Raw genomic sequence first — 16,655 nt, 5'->3', positions numbered from 1 at the left:
TAGGGTGTTAGTTTTAATGTTAGTGTTAGGTTCACAGTTAGGGTTAGGATTAGGGTTAGAGGATTAGGTTTCGGGTTAATGTTAGGGACATGGTTAGAATTAGAGGGTTATTGTTAGGATTAGGGTTAGGGTTAGGGTTCAGGTTAGAGGATTATAGTTAGACTTATGGTTAGAGGGTTAGGGTTAGTGGTTGGGTTAGGGTAAGGGTTAGGTTTAGGGCTAGGGTTAGACGATTGTATTGGGTTATGGTTATGGATAGGGTTAGGGTTAGGGTTAGTGTTTGATTTAGGGTTACTGTTCCTGTTAGTTTTAGGGTTAAGGTTTGTGTTAAGGTTTAGTGTTAGGGTTAGTGTTAGGGCTAGGTTTAGTGTTAGGTATTAGGGTTAGGCTTAGAGTAAGTGTTAGGGTTAGTGTTAGGATTAGGGTTAGGGTTAGGGTTAGTTTTAGGTTTAGAATTAGGGTTTGGGTTAGTTGTTAGGGTTAGGTTTATGGTTACGGTTAGGGTCAGTGTTAGTTTTAGGGTTAGAGTGTTAGAGGGTTAGGGTTACGGGTAGGGTGAGGCTTAGGGTTAGAGGGTTAGGGTTAGAGTTAAGTTTAGGTTTAGGTTAAGTCTTAGGTTTAGGATTAGGTTTAGTGTTAGCGTTAGTGTTACAGTTAGTATTAGGGTTAGGTTTAGGGTTAGGTTAGGGTTAGAGGGTTGCTTGTTTAGGATTAGCGTTATGGTTATATTTAGGTTTAGAGGGTTGCGGTTAGCGTTAGGGTTAGGTTTAGAGGGTTAGTGTTGGTTTTAGGGTCGGGGTTAGTGTTAGGGTTAGAGGTTAGGTTTAGTGTTACGGTTAGGGTTAGAATTATGGATCACGTTAGAGGGTTAGAGTGTTAGGTTTAGGGTTTTGTTTAGGGTTAGGGTTAGACGCTTAGGGATAGCATTAGGGTTAGAGTGATAGTTTTAGGGTTAGGGTTAGGTTTAGGGTTAGGTTTAGGGTTAGGTTTAGAGGTTTAGAGGGTTAGGGTTCTGGATAGAATTAGGGATATACTTAGCATTAGAGGGTTATTGTTAGGATTAGGGTTAGATTTAGGGTTCACGTTACAGGATGATGGTTAGACTTATGGTTAGAGGGTTATGGTTTGGGTTCGGATTAAGCTAAGGGTTAGGGATAGAGGGTTACGGTTAGGGTTAATGTTAGGGTTTGAAGGTTAGTACTAGTGTTAGGGATAGAGGGTAAGGGCTAGGGATAGGGTTAGGGTTAGGGTTAGAGTTAGGTTTAGTTTTAGTGTTAGGGTTTCGGTTAGGGATTAGGGTTAGGTTTATGGTTAGGGTTAGGGTTAATTTTAGGTTTAGGGTTATGGTTAGGGTTAGTGTTAGGGTAAGGGTTAGGTTTATGATGAGGGTTAGGGTTAGTGTTAGTGTTAGGGTAAGAGCGTTAGTGGGTTAGGGTTAGGGGTTGGGTTAGGCTTATGGTTAGAATGTTAGGGTTAGGGTTAAGCTTAGGTTTAGGGTAAGGCTTAAGTTTAGGATTAGGGTTAGTGTTAGGGTTAGCGTTTCGCTTAGTATTAGGGTTTGGGTTAGGTTTAGGTTTAGAGGGTTGGTGTTTAGGGTTAGCTTAGGCTTATGGTTATGTTGAGAGGGTTGGGGTTAGCGTTAGGGTTAGGTTTAGAGGGTTAGGGTTAGGGTTAGGGTTAGGGTTAGGGTTAGCGTTAGGGTTAGTGTTAGGGTTAGAGTTAGGGTTATGGTTAGGGTCAGAGGGTTAGAGTTTACGTTTAGGGTTCGGTTAGGGTGCGGTTAGAGGCTTAGAGATAGGGTAAGGGTTTGAGTTTTAGTTTTAGGGTTAGGTTTAGGGTTAGGGTTAGAGTTGGTGATAGAGGGTTAGAGGTTTAGGATTCGGATTAGTGTTAAGGATATGGTTAGCGTTAGATGATTATTGTTAGATTAAGGGTTTTTGTTAGGGTTCACGTTAGAGGATTATGGTTACTCTTATGGTTAGAGGGTTAGGGTTAGGGTTCGGGTTAGGGTAAGGCTAAGGGTTAGCATTAGGCTTAGGGTTAGGTTTAGGGCTAGTGTTAGACAATTGGATGGTTAGTGTTAGGGTTATGGTTATGGATAGGGTTAGGGTTAGAGTTAGAGTTACTGTTACTGTTAGGGTTAGGGTTAAAGTTTGTGTTAGGGTTTAGTGTTAGGATTAGTGCTAGGGCTAGGGTTAGTGTTAGGTGTTAGGGTTAGTGTTGTGGTTAGAGTTACAGTTAGGGTTAGATTTATTGTTCGGGTTACGTTAGGTTTAGAGTTAGGTTTGGCGTAAGGGTAAGGTTTAGGTTAAGGTTTAGGTTTAGGGTTAGGATTATTGTTAGGGTTAGGTTTATGGTTAGGTTTAGTGTTAGTGTTAGGGTTAGGGTTAGGGTTAGAGTAAGTGTTATGATTAGGGTTATTGTTAGGGTTACGGTAACGGTTCCTGTTAGGATTAGGTTTGGATGACCCTTTGTTTTGGGCTTATGTTTAGGCTTAGGGTTAGGATTAGAGGGTAAGTGTTAGGGTTATTTTTAGAGACTTATAGTGTTAGGATTAAGGTTAGGGTTAGAGGCTTACAGTTAGGGTTAGTCTTAAGGTTTCAGGGTTAGAATTAGTTTTAGGGTTAGAGGGTTAGGGTAGGGATAGTGTTATGGTTAGTGTTAGAGTTACGGTTAGATTTAGGGTTAGGGTTAGGATTAGGGTTTAGGCTTAGGGTTAGGATTAGGGTTAGTTTTACGGTTAGTGTTAGGGTTTGGGTTAGTGTTAGGTTTAGTGTTAGGTTTAGGTTTATGGTTAGGGTTAGTGTTAGTGTTGTTGTTAGAGCGCTAGAAGGTTAGGGTTAGGTTTATGGTTAGGTATAGCGTCAGGCTCAGGTTTAGGATTAGGGTTAGTGTTAGGGTTAGCGTTTCGGTTCGTATTAGGGTTAGGCTTAGTGTTATGTTAGTGTTAGAGGGTTGGTTTTTTAGTATTAGGGTTATGATTATGTTTAGCTATAGAGGGTTAGTATTACTGTCAGGGTGAGCGTTAGGGTTAGAGGTTAGGTTTAGTGTTAGGGTTAGGGTAAGGGTTATGGGTAGGGTTAGAGTGTTAGAGTGTTAGGTGTCGGGTTCTGGTTAGGGTTAGGGTTAGAGGCTTAGGGATAGCGTTAGGGTTAGAGTGATAGTTTTACGATTATGGCTAAGTTTAGGGTTAGGTTTAGGGTTAGGGTTAGAGGGTTAGAGTGTTAGGGTTCTGGTTAGTGTTAGGGATATGGTTAGCTTTAGAGGGTTATTGTTAGGATTAGGGTTAGGGTTAGGGTTCACTTTAGAGGATCATGGTTAGACTTATGGTTAGAGGGTTATGGTTTGGGTTCGGGTTAGGGTAAGGTTTACGGTTAGGGCTAGGGTTAGAAGATTGGATGGTTAGTATTAGGGTTATGGTTATGGATAGGGTTAGGGTTAGAGTTAGAGTTACATTTACTGTTAGGGTTACGGTTAAGGTTTGTGATAGGGTTTAGGTTTAGGGTTCATGTTAGGGCTAGGGTTAGTGTTAGGTGTTAGGGTAGGCTTAGGGTTAGAGTTACAGTTAGGGTTAGATTTAGTGTTAGGGCTAGGTTAGGTTTAGGGTTAGGTTTGGGGTAAGGGTAAGGTTTAAGTTAAGGTTTAGTTTTAGGGTTAGGGTGAGTAATAGGGTTAGGTTTTGGGTTACGTTTAGGGTGAGAGTGTTAGGGTTAGGGTTATGGTTAGGGTTAGGTTTATGGTTAGGTTTAGTGTTATTGTTAGAGGTACGGTTAGAGTAAGTGTTAGGGATAGGGTTAGTGTTAGGGTTAAGGTAACTTTTAGGTTTAGGATGAGTTTTGGTTGATGCCTGGGTTTAGGTTTATGGTTAGGCTTAGGGTTAGGATTAGAGGGTAAGTGTTAGTGTTATGTTTAGAGAGTTAGAGGGTTAGGGTTAGGGTTGGGGTTAAGGTTAGTGTTAGAGGGATATGGTTAGGGTTAGTGTTATGGTTTGAGAGTTAGTATTAGTGTCAGGGTTAGAGGGTTAAGGCTAGGGATAGGGTTAGGGTTAGTCTTAGAGTTGGGTTTAGTTTTAGGGTTAGGGTTAGTTTTAGGGTTTAGGGTTTGGTTTAGGGTTAGTGTTAGGGTAGGGTTAGGTTTAGGGTTAGGTTTAGCGTTAGTGTTAGCGTTAGTTTTAGGGTTAGTCTTAAGGTTAGGTTTAGGGTTAGTGTTAGGGTTAGTTTTAGGGTTAGGGTTACGGTTATTGTTAGTGTTAGGTTTAGAGCGTTAGAGGGTTAGGGTTAGGGATTGGTTTAGGTTTAGGGTTAGAGGGATAGGTTTAGGGTTAATGTTAGGTTTAGGGTAAGGCTTAGGTTTAGGATTAGGGTTAGTGTTAGAGTTAGCATTATGGGTGTTATTAGGGTTAGTGTTAGGTTTAGGGTTATAGGGTTGGATGTTTAGGGTTAGGGTTAGGGTTATGGTTAGGTTTAGAGTGTTGGGGTAAGTGTTAGCGTTAGGTTTAGAGGGTTAGGGTGGGTCTTAGGGTCAGTGTTAGCGTTAGGATTAGAGGAGAGCTTTAGTGTGAAGGTTAGGGTTAGGGTTATGGTTAGTGTCAGAAGGTTAGAGGTTAGGTTTAGGGTTTGGGTTAGGGTTAGCATAAGAGCCTTAGGATAGGGTTAGTGTTAGAGTGTTAGTTTTAGGGTTAGGTTTATGTTTAGTATTAGGGTTAGGGTTAGAGGGTTAGAGGGTTTGGGTTTGGGTTACTGTTAGGGATATGGTTAGCATTAGAGACTTATTGTTAGCATTAGAGTTAGGATTAGGGTTCACATTAGAGTATTTTAGTTAGACTTATGGTTAGAGGGTTAGGGTTAGGGTTCGGGTTAGGGTAAGGTTTAGGGTTAGGGCTAAGGTTAGATGATTGGATGGTTAGTGTTTGGGTTATGCTTATGGATAGGGTTAGGGTTAGAGTTAGGTTAATGTTACTGTGAGGGTTAGGGTTAAGGTTTGTGTTAGGGTTTAGTGTTAGGGTTAATGTTAGGACTAGGTTTAGTGTTAGGTGTTAGGGTTAGTGTTAGGGTTAGAGTTACAGATAGTGTTAGATTTAGTGTTAGGGTTAGGTTAGGTTTAGGATTAGGGTTGGGGTAAGTGTAAGGTTTAGTTTAAGTGTCAGAGTTAAGGTAGGTTTAGGGTTAGGGTTAGGGTTAGTGTTACGTTAGGGTTAGGGTAACGGTTAAAGTTAGAATTAGGTTTGGGTGACGGTTGGGTTTAGGGTTATGGCTAGGCTTCGTGTTAGGATTAGAGGGTAAGTGTTAATGTTATGTTTAGAGAGTTATAGGGTTAGGGTTAGGGTTGGCGTTAAGGTTAAGGTTAGAGGGTTATGGTTAGGGTTAGTGTTAGGGTTTGAGGGTTCGTATTAGTGTTAGGGTTAGAGGGTTAAGGCTAGGGATAGGGTTAGGGTTAGGGTTAGAGTTGGGTTTAGTTTTAGGGTTAGGGTTAATTTTAGGGTTTAGGGTTAGGGTTAGGGTTAGGGTTAGAGTTAGTGTTAGGGTAGGGTTAGGTTTAGGGTTAGGTTTAGGGTTAGTGTTAGGGTTAGGGTTAGAGCGTTAGAGGGTTAGGGTTAAGGATAGGGTTAGTCTTAAGGTTAAGTTTAGGGTTATTGTTAGGATTAGTTTTAGGTTTAGGGTTAGGGTTAGTGTTAGTGTTAGATTTAGAGCGTTAGAGGTTTAGGGTTGGGATTGATTTAGGTTTAGGGTTAGAGGGTTAGGGTTAGGGTTAAGGTTAGGTTTAGCATAAGGCTTAGGTTTAGGATTAGGGTTAGTGTTAGGGTTAGCATTATGGGTGTTATTAGGGTTAGGGTTAGGGTTACGGTTATAGGGTTGGATGTTTAGGGTTAGGGTTATGGTTATGGTTATGGTTAGGTTTAGAGTGTTGGGGTAAGTGTTAACGTTAGGTTTAGAGGGTTAGGGTGGGTCTTAGGATCAGTTTTAACTTTAGGATTAGAGGACAGTTTTAGTGTGAGTGTTAGAGTTAGGGTTATGGTTTTTGTCAGAGGGTTAGAGTTTAGGATTAGGGTTCGGGTTAGGGTTAGCGTAAGAGCCTTAGGGATAGGGTTAGTGTTAGAGTTGTACTTTTAGGGTTAGGTTTATGTTTAGGATTACGGTTATGGTTAGAGGGTTTGAGGGTTTGGGTTCGGGTTACTGTTAGGGATATGGTTAGCATTAGAGACTCATTGTTAGCATTAGGGTTAGGGTTAGGGTTCACATTAGAGGATTTTAGTTAGACTTATGGTTAGAGGGTTAGGGTTAGTGTTCAGGTTAGAGTAAGGGTTAGGGTTACGGCTAAGGTTAGATGAATGGATGGTTAGTGTTCGGGTTATGGTTATGGATGGGGTTAGGGTTAGAGTTAGGGTTAATGTTACTGTTAGGGTTAGGGTTAAGGTTTGTGTTAGGGTTTAGTGTTAGGGTTAGTGTTAGGACTAGATTTAGTGTTAGGTGTTAGGGTTAGTGTTAGGGTTAGAGTTACAGTTAGCGTTAGATTTAGTGTTAGGTTTAGGTTAGGTTTAGGATTAGTGTTGGCGTAAGAGTAAGGTTTAGGTTAAGTGTCAGGGTTAGGGTAGGGTTAGGGTTAGGGTTAGTGTTACGTTAGGCTTAGGGTAACGGTTAAGGTTAGAATTAGGTTTGAGTGACGGTTGGGTTTAGGGTTATGGCTAGGCTTCGGGTTAGGATTGGAGGGTAAATGTTAGGGTTATATTTAGAGAGTAAGAGGGTTATGGTTATGGTTGGGGTTAAGGTTAGGGTTAGAGGGTTATGGTTAGGGTTAGTGTTAGGGTTTGAGGGTTAGTATTAGTGTTAGGGTTAGAGAGTTAAAGCTAGGGATAGGGTTAGAGTTGGGTTTAGTTTTAGGGTTAGGGTTAGTTTTAGGGTTTAGGGTTAGATTTAGGGTTCGGGTTAGGGTAAGGCTTAAGGTTAGCGTAAGGTTTAGGGTTAGGTTTAGGGCTAGTGTTAGACAATTGGATGGTTAGGGTTAGGTTTATGGTTATGGATACGGTTGGGGTTAGAGTTAGAGTTACTGTTACTGTTAGAGTTAGGGTTAAGGTTTGTGTTAGGGTTTAGTGCTATATTTAGTGTTAGGGCTAGGGTTAGTGTTAGGTGTTAGGGTTAGCATTATGGTTAGATTTACAGTTAGGGTTAGATTTAGTGTCAGGGTTAGGTTAGGTTTAGGGTTAGGTTTGGCGTAAGGGTAAGGTTTAGGTTAAGGTTTAGGTTTAGGGTTAGGCTTATTGTTAGGGTTAGGTTCATGGTTAGGTTTAGTGTTAGTGTTAGGGTTAGGGTTAGGATTAGAGTAAGTGGTAGGTTTAGGGTTAGTGTTAGGGTTAGGGTAACGGTTTGGGTTAGGAGTAGGTTTGCATGGCCCTTGGGATTAGGATTATCGTTAGGCTTAGGGTTAGGATTAGAGAGTAAGTGTTAGGGTTATGTTTATAGACTTATAGTGTTAGCATTAGGGTTAGGGTTAAGGTTAGGGTTAGAGGGTTATGGTTAGGGTTAGTGTTAGGGTTTGAGGGTTAGTATTAGTGTTAGGGTGAGAGGGTTAGGGCTAGGGATAGGGTTAGGTTTAGGGTTAGAGTTAGGTTTAGTTTTAGGGTTAAAGTTAGGGTTGGATTTAGGGTTAGGGTTAAGGTTACGGTTACTTTATGTTTAGTGTTAGGTTTAGGTTTATGGTTATGGTTAGGGTTAGTGTTAGTCTTAGGGTTAGAGCGTTATTCGGTTAGGGGTATGGATAGGCTTATGGTGAGGGGATTAGGGTTAGGGTTAAGGTTAGGTTTAGGGTAATGCTTAGGTTTAGGATTAGTCTTAGTGTTAGGGATAGCAGTAAGGTTAGTATTACGGTTAGGGTAAGGTTTGGGTTTAGGGTTAGAGGTTTGGAGGTTTAACCAGAGGGTTAACATCTGGTTATGGTTAGGTTTAGAGGGTTGGGGTTAGCGTTAGGGTTAGGGTTAGAGGGTTAGGGTTGGTCTTAGGGTCAGGGTTAGCGTTAGGGTAAAAGGTTAGGTTTAGTGTTAGGGTTAGTGTTAGGGTTATGGTTAGGGTTACAGGCTTTGAGTGTTAGGTGTAGGGTTCGGGTTCGGGTTAGGGTTAGAGGCTTAGGGATAGGGTTAGGGTCAGAGTGTTAGTTTTAGGGTTAGGGTTAGGTTCATTGTTAGGGTTAGGTTTAGAGTGTTCGAGGGTGAGGGTTCGGGTTAGTGTAAGGGATATGGTTAGCATTCGAAGGTTATTGTTAGGATTAGGGTTAGGTGTAGGGTTCACTTTAGAGGATTATAGTTAGAGTTATGGTTACAGGGTTAGGGTTAGGGTTCGGGTTATGGTAAGTATTAGGTTTAGGGCAAGGGTTAGACGATTGGATGGTTAGTGTTAGTGTTATGGTTATGGATATGGTTAGGTTTAGGGTTCGATTTAGGGTTACTGTTACTCTAAGGGTTAGGCTTAAGGTTTGTGTTAGGGTTTACTGTTAGGGTTAGTGTTAGGTGTAAGGGTTAGTGTTAGGGTTAGAGTTACAGTTAGGTTTAGATTTACTGTTAGGGTTAGGTTATTTTTAGGGTTAGGGTTGGGGTAAGTGTAAGGTTTAGGTGTAGGATTAGGTTTAGGGTTAGGGTTAGGTTTGGGGTTATGTTTAGGGTGAGAGTGTTAGGGTTAGTGTTATGGTTACAGGTAGGTTTATGGTTTGGGTTAGTGTTAGTGTTAGGGTTAGTTTAAGAGATAGAGTAATTGTTAGGGTTCGGGTTAGGGTTAGGTTTAGGGTAACGGTTAGCTTTAGGATTAGGTTTGGGTGTCAGTTGAGTTTAGGGTTATGGTTAGGCTTAGGGTTAGGATTAGAGGGTAAGTGTTAGGGTTATGTTTAGAGAGTTAGAGAGTTAGGGTTGGGGTTGAGGTTAAGGTTAGGGTTAGAGAATTACGGTTAGGGTTAGTGTTAGGGGTTGAGGGTTAGTATTGGTGTTAGGGTTAGCGGGTTAGGGCTAGGGATAGGGTTAGGGTTAGGGTGAGAGTTAGGGTTAGTTTTAGAATTAGGGTTAGGGTTAGGGCTTAGAGTTAGGGTTTGGGTTAGTTTTAGTGTTAGGGTTAGGGTTAGGGTTAGGGGTAGGGTTAGGTTTAGGGTTAGGATTAGGGTTAGTGTTAGTGTTAGGGTTAGAGCGTTAAAGGATTAGGGTTAGGGATAGGGTTAGGTTTATGGTTAGAGTGTTAGAGTTAGTTTTAGGGTTAGGGTTAGGTTTAGGGTTAGGGTTAGGGTTAGGGTTAGGGTTAGAGGGTTAGCGTTAGTGTTAGAGGGTTAGGGTTATGGTTAGTGTCAGAAGGTTAGACGTTACGTTTAGGGTTCGGTTTAGGGTTAGGGTTAGAAGCTTAGGGATAGGGTAACGGGTAGAGTGTTAGTTTTAGGGTTAGGGTTAGGTTTAAGTTTAGGGATAGAGGGTGAGAGGGGTAGGGTTCAGATTAGTTTTAGCGATATGGTTAGGGTTAGAGGGTTATTGTTAGGATTAGGGTTAGGGGTAGGGTTCACGTTAGAGGATTATGGTTAGACTTATGGTTAGAGGGTTAGGGTTAGGGTTCGGGTTAGGGTAAGGTTTAGGTTTAGGGTTAGGTTTAGGGTTAGCGTAAGTCTTAGGGTTAGGTTTAGGGCTAGTGATAGACGATTGGTTGGTTAATGTTAGAGTTATGGTTATGGATAGGGTTAGGGTTAGAGTTAGAGTTACTGTTACTGTTAGGGTTAGGGTTAAGTTTTGTGTTAGGGTTTAGGGTTAGGGTTAGAGTTAGGGCTAGGGTTAGTGTTAGGTGTTAGGGTTAGGGTTAGGGTTAGAGTTACAGTTAGGGTTTAATTTATTGTTAGCTTTATGTTAGGTTTAGGGTTAGTGTTGGGGTAAGTGTAGGGTTTACATTAAGGGTTAGTTTTAGGGTTAGGGTGAGGGTTAGGTTTAGGTTTGGGGTTACATTTAGGGTGAGAGTGTTAGGGTTAGGGTTATGGTTAGGGTTAGGTTTATGATTAGGGTTAGTGTTAGGGTTAGTGTTAGAGTAAGTGTTAGGGTTAGGGTTAGTGTTAGGATTAGGGTTAGGGTTAGGGTTAGTTTTAGGTTTAGGATTAGTTTTTGGGTTAGTGTTAGGGTTAGGGTTAGGTTTATGGTTACGTTTAGGATTAGTGTTAGTGTTAGGGTTAGAGTGTTAGAGGGTTAGGGTTAGGGGTAGGGTTAGGCTTAGCGTTAGAGGGTTAGGGTTAGGGTTAAGGTTAGGTTTAGGGTAAGGCTTAGGTTTAGGATTAGGGTTAGTGTTAGCGTTAGCTTTATGGTTAGTATTAGGGTTAGGTTTAGGGTTAGGTTAGGGTTAGAGGGCTTGTTATTTAGGATTAGCGTTATGGTTATATTTAGGTTTAGAGGGTTGCCGTTAGCGTTAGGGTTAGGATTAGAGGGTTAGTGTTGGTCTTAGGGTCAGGGTTAGCGTTAGGGTTAGAGGTTAGTTTTAGTGTTACGGTTAGCGTTAGAGTTATGGATAGGGTTAGCTGGTTAGAGTTTTAGGTTTAGGGTTCTGTTTAGGGTTAGGGTTAGAGGCTTACGGATAGCGTTAGGGTTAGAGTGATAGTTTTAGGGTTAGGGTTAGGTTTAGGGTTAGGTTTAGGGTTAGGGTTAGGTTTAGAGGGTTAGAGTGTTAGGGTTATGGTTAGTGTTAGGGATATGCTTAGCATTAGAGGTTTATTGTTAGGGTTAGGGTTAGGGTTAGGGTTCACTTTAGAGGATTATGGTTAGACTAATGGTTAGAGGGTTATGGTTTGGGTTCGGGTTAGGGTAAGGTTTGCGTTTAGGGCTAGGGTTAGAAGATTGGATGGTTAGTGTTAGGGTTATGGTTATGGATAGGGTTAGGTTTAGCGTTAGAGTTACTGTTACTGATAGGGTTAGGGTTAAACTTTGTGATCGGGTTTAGGTTTAGGGTTCATGTTAGGGCTAGGGTTAGTGTTAGGTGTTAGGGTAGGGTTAGGGTTAGAGTTACAGTTAGGGTTAGATTTAGCGTTAGGGCTAGGTTAGGTTTAGGGTTAGGGTTGGGGTAAGGGTAAGGTATAGGTTAAGGGTTAGGTTTAGAGTTAGGGTGAGGGTTAGATTTAGGTTTGGGGTTACGTTTAGGGGGAGAGTGTTAGGTTTAGGGTTATGGTTAGTGTTAGGTTAATTGTTAGGTTTAGTGTTAGTGTTAGTGTTAGGGTAAGGGTTAGAGTAAGTGTTAGGTTAGGGTTAGTGTTATGGTTAAGGTAACGGTTAGGGTTAGGATGAGGTTTGGGTGACTGCTGGGTTTAGGGTTATGAATATGCTTAGGGTTATTATTAGAGGGTAATGTTAGTGTTATGTTTAGAGAGTTAGAGTTTTAGGGTTAGGGTTAAGGTTAGGGTTAGAGGGTTACAGTTAAGGTTAATGTTAGGGTTTGAGGGTTAGTATTAGTGTTAGGAATAAAGGGCTAGGCCTAGGGATAGGGTTAGGGTTAGGGTTAGAGTTAGTGTTAGTTTTAGTGTTAGGGTTTCAGTTAGGGATTAGGGTTAGGTTTAGGGTTATGGTTAGGGTTAGTGTTAGGGTTAGGGTTAAGTTTATGGTGAGGTTTAGGGTTAGTGTTAGTGTTAGGGTTAGAGCATTAGAGGGTTAGGGTTAGGGATTTGGTTAGGCTTATGGTTAGAATGTTCGGGTTAGGGTTAAGCTTAGGTTTACGGTAAGGCTTAGGTTTAGGATTAGGGTTAGTTTTAGGGTTAGCGTTTCGGTTAGTATTAGGGTTAGGGTTAGGTTTAGGTTTAGAGGGTTGGATGTTTAGGGTTAGCTTATGGTTATGGTTATGTTGAGAGGGTTGGGGTTAGCGTTAGGGTTAGGTTTAGAGGGTTAGGTTTGGTCTTAGGGTCAGGGTTTGCGTTAGCATTGGAGGCTAGTTTTAGTGTTAGGGTTAGAGTTAGGGTTATGGTTAGGGTCAGAGGGTTAGAGTTTACGTTTACAGTTCGGGTAAGGTTTCCAGTTAGAGGCTTAGAGATAGGGTTAGGGTTAGAGTGTTAGTTTGAGGGTTAGGGTTAGGTTTAGGGTTAGGGTTAGAGTTGGTGATAGAGGGTTAGAGGTTTAGGGTTCGGATTAGTGTTAAGGATATGGTCAGCGTTAGAGGGTTATTGTTAGTATTAGGATTATGGTTAGGGTTCACTTTAGAGGATTACGGTTAGACTTATGGTAAGAGGGTTATGGTTTGGGTTTGGGTTAGGGTAAGGCTAAGGGTTAGCGTTAGACTTAGGGTTACATTTAGGGTTAGTGTTAGACAACTGGATGTTTAGGATTAGGGTTATGGTTATGGATAGGGTTAGGGTGAGAGTTAGAATTACTGTTACTGTTAGGATTAGGGTTAAGGCTTTTGTTAGGGTTTAGGGTTAGGGTTAGTGCTAGGGCTAGGGTTAGTGTTAGGTGATAGGGTTAGGGTTATGGTTAGAGTTACAGTTAGGGTTAGATTTATTGTTCGGGTTACATTAGGTTTAGGGTTAGGTTTGGCGTAAGGGTAAGTTTTACGTTAAGGTTTAGGTTTAGGGTTAGGGTTATTGTTAGGGTTAGGTTTATGGTTAGGTTTAGTTTTAGTATTAGGTTTAGTGTTAAGGTTAGAGTAAGTGTTAGGGTTCGGGTTAGTGTTAGGGTTAGGGTAACGGTTCGGGTTAGGATTAGGTTTGGGTGACCCTTGGGTTTAGGGTTATGCTTAGGCTTAGGGTTAGGATTAGAGGGTAAGTGTTAGGGTTATGTTTAGAGACCTATAGGGTTAGGTTAAGTTTAGGGTTAGAGAGTTACAGTTAGGGTTAGTGTTAGGGTTTCAGGGTTAGCATTAGTTTTAAGGTTAGAGGATTAGGCCTAGGGATAGTGTTTTGGTTAGGGTTAGAGTTACGGTTAGGTTTTGGGTTAGGGTTATGATTAGCGTTTAGGGTTAGGTTTAGGATTAGGGTTAATTTTACGGTTAGTGTTAGGGTTTGGGTTAGGGTTAGGTTTAGTGTTAGGTTTAGGTTTATTGTTAGGGTTAGTGTTAGTGTTGGAGTTAGAGCGTTAGAAGGTTAGGGTTAGGTTTATGGGTAGGTATAGGGTCAGGCTCAGGTTTAGAATTACGGTTAGTGTTAGGGTTAGCGTTTCGGTTGGTATTAGGGTTAGGGTTAGTGTTATGTTAGAGTTAGAGGGTTGGTTGTTTAGTATTAGGGTTATGGTTATGTTTATCTTTAGAGGATTAGTATTAGGGTCAGGGTTAGTGTTAGGGTTAGAGGTTAGGTTTAGTGTTAGGGTTAGGGTAAGGGTTATGGATAGGGTTAGAGGGTTAGATTGTTAGGTTTAGGGTTCTGGTTAGGGTTAGGGTTGGAGGCTTAGGGATAGTGTTAGGGTTAGAGTGATAGATTTAGGGTTAGGGTTTAAGTTTAGGGTTAGGTTTAGTGTTAGTTTTAGAGGGTTAGAGTGTTAGGGTTCTTGTTAGTGTTAGGGATATGGTTTGCATTAGAGGGTTATTGTTAGTATTAGGATTAGTGTTAGGGTTCACTTTAGAGGATTATGGTTAGACTTATGGTTAGAGGGTAATGGTTTGGGTTCGGGTTAGGGTAAGGGTTACGGTTAGGGCTAGGGTTAGAAGATTGGATGGTTAGTGTTAGGGTTATGTTTATGGATAGGGTTAGGGTTAGAGTTAGAGTTACATTTACTGTTAGGGTTAGGGTTAAGGTTTGTGATAGTGTTTAGGTTTAGGGTTCATGTGAGGGCTAGGGTTAGTGTTAGGTGTTAGGGTGGGCTTAGTGTTAGAGTTACAGCTAGGGTTAGATTTAGTGTTAGGGCTAGGCTAGGTTTAGGGTTAGGGTTGGGGTAAGGGTAAGGTTTAGGTTAATGGTTAGGTTTAGGGTTAGGGTGAGGGTTAGGGTTAGGTTTGGGGTTACGTTTAGGGTGAGAGTTTTAGGGTTAGGGTTAGGGTTAGGGTTAGGTTTATGGTTAGGTTTAGTGTTATTGTTAGAGGTAGGGTTAGAGTAAGTGTTAGGGATAGGGTTAGTGTTAGGGTTAAGGTAACTTTTAGGGTTAGGATGAGGTTTGGTTGATATCTGGTTTTAGGGTTATGGTTAGGCTTAGGGATAGGATTAAAAGGTAAGTGTTAGTGTTATGTTTAGTGAGTTAAAGGGTTAGGTTTAGGGCTAAGGTTAGGGTTAGAGGGTTACGTTTAGGGTTAGTGTTAGGGTTTGAGGGTTAGTGTTACTGTTAGGGATAGAGGCTTAGAGCTAGGGATAGGGTTAGGGTTAGTGTAAGAGTTAGGGTTAGTTTTAATGTTAGGGTTTGGGTTAGGGTTTAGGTTTAGGTTTAGAGTTAGGGTTAGGGTTAGTTTTAGGTTTAGGGTTAGGTTTAGGGTTAGGTTTATGGTTAGGTTTAGGGCTAGTGTTAGTGTTAGGTTTAGCGTTATGTTTAGTATTAGGGTTAGGCTTAGGTTTAGGGTTAGAGTGTTGGATGTTTAGGGTTATCTTATGTTTTGGTTAGGTTTAGAGGATTGGGGTTAGCGTTAGCATTAGGTTTAGTGGGTTAGTGTTGGTCTTAATGTCAGGCTTAGCTTTAGGGATAGAGGTTAGGTTCAGTGTTAGGGTTATTGTTATTGTTATGGTTAGGGTTAGAGAGTTAGAGTGTTAGGTTTAGGGTTCGTGTGAGGGTTAGGGTTAGAGCCTTAGGGATAGGCTTAGGGTTAGAGTGTTAGTGTTAGGGTTAGGGTTAGGTTTAGGGTTAGGATTAGGGTTACAGGGTTAGAGGGTTAGGGTTCGGGTTAGTGTTAGGGATATGTTTAGCATTAAAGGGTTATTGATAGGATTAGGATTAGGGTTCGGGTTACGGTAAGGGTTAGGTTAGCGCTAGCGTTAGACGATTGGATGGTCAGTGTTAGGGTTATGTTTATGGATATGGTTAGGGTTAGAGTTAGAGTTACTGTTACTGTTAGGGTTAGGTTTAAGGTTTGTGTTAGCATTTAGGGTTAGGGTTAGTGTTAGGGCTAGGGTTAGTGTTAGGTGTTAGTTTTAGTCTTACGGTTCGAGTTACAGTTAGGTTTAGATTTAGTGTTAGGGTTAGGTTAGGTTAAGGGGTAGGGTTGGGCTAAGGTTAAGGTTTAGGTTACGGATTAGGATAGGGTTAGGGTGAAGGTTAGGGATAGGTTTGGGGTTACGTTTAGGGTGAGAGTGTTAGAGTTAGTGTTATGGTTAGGGTTAGTTTTATGGTTAGGGTTAGTGTTAGTTTTAGGGTTAGGGTTAGCGTTAGAGTAACTGTTAGGGTTAGGGTTAGTGTTTGGGTTAGGGTAACGGTTGGGGTTAGGATTAGTTTTGGGTGACGGTTGGGTTTAAGGTTATGGTTAGCCTTAGGGTTTGGATTAGAGAGTAAGTGTTAGGGTTATGTTTAGAGAGTTAGAGGGTTAGGTTTAGGGTTGTGGTTAAGGTTAGCTTAGAGTGTTACGGTTAGTGTTAGGGTTAGTGTTTGAGGGTTAGTATTAGTGTTAGGGTTAGAGGGTTAGGTCTAGTGATAAGTTTATGGTTAGGGTTAGAGTTAGGGTTAGTTTTAGGGTTAGGGTTAGGGTTAGGGTTAGGGTTAGGGTTTAGGGTTAGGGTTAGGGTTAATTTTGATGTTAGGGTTAGGGTTAGCGTTAGTGTTAGGGTTAGGGTTAGGTTTAGGGTTTGGTTTGGGTTAGGATTAGGGTTGGGTTTAGTGTTAGTGTTAGGGTTAGAGCGTTTGAGGATTAGGGTAAGGGATAGTGTTAGGCTTAGGGTTAGAGGGTTAGGGTTAGGGTTAAGTTTAGCTTTAGGGTAAGTCTTAGGTTTAGGATTAGGGTTAGTTTTAGGGTTAGCGTTACAGTTAGTATTAGGGTTAGGGTTAGGGTTTATGGTTAGGGTTAGGGTTAATTTTAATGTTAGGGTTAGGGTTAGCATTAGTGTTAGGGTTAGGGTTAGGTTTAGGGTTGGGTTTGGGTTAGGGTTTGGGTTGGGTTTAGTGTTATTGTTAGGGTTAGAGCGTTAGAGGATTAGGGTAAGGGATAGTGTTAGGCTTAGGGTTAGAGGGTTAGGGTTAGGGTTAAGTTTAGGTTTAGGGTAAGGCTTAGGTTTAGGATTAGGGTTAGTGTTAGGGTTAGCGTTACAGTTAGTATTAGGGTTAGGGTTAGGGTTAAGTTGAGGGTTAGAGGGTTGGATATTTAGGGTTAGGTTTATGGTCCTTGTTAGGTTTAGAGGGCTGGGGTTAGTGTTAGGGTTAGATTTAGAGGGTTAGGGTAGGTCTTAGGCTCAGGGTTAGTGTTAGTATTAGAGGTTTGGTTTAGTGTGAGTGTTAGTGTTAGGGTAATGGTTAGGGTCAGAGGGTTAGAGGTTAGGTTTAGGGTTCCAGTTAGCGTTACCGTTAGAGGTTTAGGGATAGGGTTAGTGTTAGAGTTTTGGTTTTAGGTTTAGTGTTAGGTTTAGTGTTAGGGTTATGGTTAGGGTTAGAGGGTTAGAGTGTTAGGTTTAGTGTTCGGGTTAGGGTTAGGGTTCGAAGCTTAGGAATAGGGTTATGGTTAGGGTGTTAGTTTTAGTATTAGTGTTACATTCAGGGTTAGGCTTAGGGTTAGGTTTAGAGGATTCGGATTAGGGTTAATGTTAGGGACATGGTTAGAATTATAGGGTTATTGTTAGGA

This window comes from Cavia porcellus, unplaced genomic scaffold (assembly GCF_034190915.1).
Source record: "Cavia porcellus strain 051 isolate PalLab524CR breed Dunkin Hartley unplaced genomic scaffold, mCavPor4.1 scaffold_1, whole genome shotgun sequence".
NCBI lineage: Eukaryota > Metazoa > Chordata > Mammalia > Rodentia > Caviidae > Cavia > Cavia porcellus.
Note: the sequence above shows the minus strand (reverse complement) of the source record.